At 34.1% G+C, this 4,919-nt stretch overlaps 1 long non-coding RNA gene across 1 annotated transcript; it reads right to left on the bottom strand.

Moving 5' to 3' along the window:
• Positions 1 to 516: 516 nt before the first annotated feature.
• On the bottom strand, positions 517 to 2,800 carry LOC130243101 (uncharacterized). Its single transcript, XR_008839119.1, has 4 exons — positions 2,772 to 2,800; positions 895 to 948; positions 660 to 710; positions 517 to 550 (listed from the first exon to the last, which is right to left on the bottom strand). It is a non-coding gene; the product is annotated as an uncharacterized LOC130243101 (long non-coding RNA).
• Positions 2,801 to 4,919: the final 2,119 nt, after the last annotated feature.

Raw genomic sequence — 4,919 nt, 5'->3', positions numbered from 1 at the left:
ATCGTTGCATCCCTACCTGTCACAATAATCAATATATATCGACCTATCGCACAATAAATATACATGACCTCAATTTTTGGTAATGCAATACATCACCATTTATATTTACATAAAAAACACAATAACATAAATGTTAAATAGGGATTGTGTTTCTCAGCAATAGTGTTTATGTTATCTTATTTTTCAGAGGAAAAAAAAGAAAAAATCTGTTCTATTTGTAAGAAAATGTGAATTTCTTGTTTATTCAAGTTTAAGGCATCTAATATTTGGACACTTAATTTTCATAATCTAAATAATTTATGAATGAAATCTTTGTTCATCAATTGAAAGTGTGTGGCCTTCTTGCATTATTATGCTGTTATATTATGATTTTACATTCATTGGCATAAAACAGTCTTAAAATGTCAATAATATCACTTATTGCGATTATTTTATGGGGCAATATATTGACCAACAAAATGTTATCATGACAGGCCTATATAGATTAGTAGTTAAAAACATTTTATTCTCATCATACCTTGAGATGAGCCTCCAAAGGAAGTCTCGATATCTGTGAATAGACAAATAAAACCCTATAACAAACAGTAGTATTGCTTGGTCTGCATGAATTAAATTAAATCTTAATGGATATGCTGGCTGAGTGAGGTAGATGATCATACCATCTGAGGTGCCTGGTGGGTTCACAACAGGCTGCCTAGCTTTCTTCATTCCTGCAGTATGAATAGTATGGATCAGAATATAGGTTACTCAAACATTTCATAAATTATTCTACAAGTGGAAACTGTAAATCTGTAAAGCAAAAAAATCCTCCTTTATTATAAAACCAGCTAAAATGATTGATCTAAAGAATTCCCTAGTACAGTGTTCTTTCTTTATATGATTGTGTGCTTTTACCAGGTTGTTCGTGCTCTTCCCTCCTGCTGTGATATTTGTCCTTCTTGCAATGATCTTAAAAAAAATACACATTCAAAACATGGAAACACTTCATGGCAAGTGTGAATCTCATGAATTATCAGGAACTAACACAAGCTCAAAGTCTTTCATTCATGACTTCATGGATGAAAAACACCTTAAGACATTAAGACGAGTACATTATCATGATTTATGTTTATTATGCACAATCATGATTTTCATTGTTCACAAAAAAACAACGTCTTTACTATACATTGTAGATAAACCTATGCTCATGGTACGTTTCAATTCAATAAATTTTGAATTATTAAATATAGAAATATAGAATATAGAAAAATAATCAATATTACCTCATGCATGCATACAGGCTAGAACAGTATATCAATTAATGTGAGAACTGAATATGAGATATTAAGTATGTTCATGTCTTCTTCATAGTAGCCTATGAATATGTGCTATATATGGACAGAGCACAACACTGGCCAATCACAGCACAGAGTATGCGAAATTTGTTGACATCCAAATACAGCAGTCTTACATCCAAATACAGACTGTATATGTCACTCATTCTTTACACAGTGCAGAGATTGTGAATACAACGGCTAAACAAAATTTGTTTGCAACAAACAGTTTAAGCACAGGTAATTACCATTCTGATAAGCTGTCCCAACCAAAATCTCTCTGCACTGTGTAAACGAATAAGTGACATAATACTACTATGCTAGAGCATGTATTTGGTTTAGTCTGCACATGTTTTTGACTCTCAAAGCCATGAGACCCATTGACTGCCATATATGACAAAGACTGCAGCGGTTTGAGTTAAAAATCTTTGTTTGTGTAGTGAACTGAAGAAACAAAGTCATCTACATCACTGACTCCTGGGGGTAAGCAGTTAAACATCACATTTTTATTTCTGGGTGAACTATCGCTTTAATAACACACTGTTTATCAGTATTCCAGTGGACCAAGTTACCACTTGAGGGGTCACACACAATGAGGTCATGAGAAATTAATGCTTAGTTAATGATGACTACTGTATTTGGATGTCAACAGAATTCACATACCCCAGTGTTGGGGGTCTGTCCTTTTACATGCAGGCTGCTATAAAGAAGACATATATACATGCTCATCATTTATCATCATAACTCATCATAATTAATAAAAAACATTAGTTCTCACATTTAGTCTTACTAGATTGAAAAAATAATAATTCAGTACATGTACCATAAGCATAGCTTTACCCATAATGGATATTAAAAATCTTGTTTTCTTGTGAAAAAGAAAACATCATGATCATGCATAATAACCTATTAATCATGATGATGTACTCATCTTAGTGAATGTCTTAAGGTGTTTTCATCTATGACGTCATGAATAAGATTGTGAACTCATGCTAGTTCCTGATAATTGAGATTTTAATGAATGAAGCAATTCAACATTCTCTATTAATTTATGCATTAATTCATGGTAATTCATGTACCCCTACAGTAAATTTCAATGTCATTTACACAATATTATAATTTAAGCAATCAAAAGCAATCGAAACTGAATCTTAAACATTTATAACACTCATTTTGGTTTCAAAAGTATATATACTTTTGATATATGTGGGTTTTCAATTCAATTCAATTCAATTCACCTTTATTTGTATAGCGCTTATACAATGTAGATTGTGTCAAAGCAGCTTCACATAGAAGGTCATAGTAAATTGGAACAGTGTAGTTCAGTTTGTAGTGTTTAAGTTCAGTTCAGTTTAGCTCAGTTCAGTGTGGTTTAATAATCACTACTGAGAGTTCAAATATTGAAGGGCAAATCCAACGATGCGGTTTGAAGTTAAAAAAGTTTTAGTATTGTCATACCTTTAGATGGGCCTCCTAAGGCAGGGTCTGAATCTGTGAATAGAAAAATAAAATACTATAACAAACAGCAGCAGTGTTTAGTCTATATGAATTATGCACACAAACCTTGGTGCAGTTGGACAAAACTTACACCGAACTTCTACCCATCCCCCACAACATGACAAAAGCAGTAAGTATGGGGACATATGACACACAAACCATGGTGCAGTCGGACAACACACACTGAACTTCTACCCATCCCCCACAACATGACAAAAGCAGTAAGTATGGGGACATATGACAAAAGCAGTAAGTATGGGGACATACGACACACAAACCATGGTGCAGACGGACAACACACACTGAACTTCTACCCATCCCCCACAACATGACAAAAGCAGTAAGTATGGGGACATATGACAAAAGCAGTAAGTATGGGGACATACGACACACAAACCATGGTGCAGTCGGACAACACACACTGAACTTCTACCCATCCCCCACAACATGACAAAAGCAGTAAGTATGGGGACATACGACACACAAACCATGGTGCCCTTGGACAAAACACACACTGAACTTCAGAATGAACCATCATCCATACTATTTTAAATTAAACAATTCCTATGACTGATGATACATGGGGCAACTGAGATTATTGTTGGCATCAGAGGGCAACCAGATGAGACACAAGGCCCATGACTGATTTAAAGTATGCAGATAAAAAAATTGTTACCCATTCTCAGTGGGGAAAGTGCCCAATCAACACTGCTTAAAAAAAGTTGCCTGGCAAAATTGCTCAAAATGTTGTCCTGTGTATCATTAGCCTATTGCTGTCTTTCAATTCTTTAAGTTTGATTGTAATTAAAAATCACTGTTGTTGCCAACTAAAGAACATTTAATAAATAAATACTTATTAAATGCTCATTTACCTGTTAAGTGTTGTCATGACATGTCAGCTGAGAATCAGACGTTGTTGAGATCTGAAAAGGTTTGAGTACTGAACATTAATTTTGGATAACACGGCAACACATGGTGATGCTTTGAGTATCCAAAACAACTAATGTGAAAATTACATAATACAAGTGAATTCTTAGATCAAACAATTCTTAGCTCAAATAATAGCTATCAAACATTACAGATGATTAGGACTGTGTGCTGCAATGAATTCTCACATATCCTGATGTGAGAATTCATTGCAGCACACAGTCCTAATCATCTGTAATGTTAAGGTAATGATTCTACATCATCTTACCAAAGTTAATGGAGATTTAACTACCTGTTGAGCATTAGAAACACACACTTACCTCCTTTGACCCATCTCCTGCTGCACAGCTGAACAAAGCATGCTCCTGTTGTTCAGTCTCACAACAAACCTGTAAAATATGAAAGATTTGTGTAATCAGGTTAACAAAAGGTCAACTATACAATGCTATAAAACATTTATGGAAATTTTAAAGAAATCATACAGTTAAAGGATTTTGCATCATCTTACCAAAGTTAATGGAGGTTTAACTACACTGTAACAAAATGGCCGTGTTTTCAACGGTAAAAAACTGTAAATATGCTACAGTAAAAATCCGTAACCTGGTTAACGGTATGTTTCCTTAATATATACGGCGAATAACCGTAAATTGACTTTCCCAGTTCCCTGTATGGCACATCACTTTTTATGCTTTTTGTTGACATTATTATGGATCTTTTTAGTTGTTTCTCCATCAGTGATGTACATTAGAGATTTATGTTACATCTAATACTGATAAACAATGTTTATTTCATGACTTAAATTTTATTTGTGTTACCATACTGGTGTTTAGTAGCTGTTTGAATAACACTGAGCACCTTCTATATACGGACACTTTTCTGCTTGTGGGAAAAGTTGTTAGTGATGAGCTTTGGTTCATTAAGTAACTTACTCATCACCACCTGCATGTGGCTGTGTTAACGTGTCTAACTGTGTAACAAAATATGTGTAGATGTTGGTAATTCAAAATACAGACATATTACCTCTATAAATTAATGAAATACGGTAGTTTACCATAAAAATGAGGAATTACTTTTACGGTGTGTACCGTATTTTTTACGGTAAAGTACTGGCAACCACAGCTGCGTTTTTTTTTACCGTAAATTTTACAGTGTACCTGTTGAGCATTAGAAACACACATTTAC

This window comes from Danio aesculapii, chromosome 16 (assembly GCF_903798145.1).
Source record: "Danio aesculapii chromosome 16, fDanAes4.1, whole genome shotgun sequence".
NCBI lineage: Eukaryota > Metazoa > Chordata > Actinopteri > Cypriniformes > Danionidae > Danio > Danio aesculapii.
The sequence above is the reverse complement of the archived record's forward strand: the minus strand, read 5'-3'. Positions and strand labels throughout refer to the sequence as shown.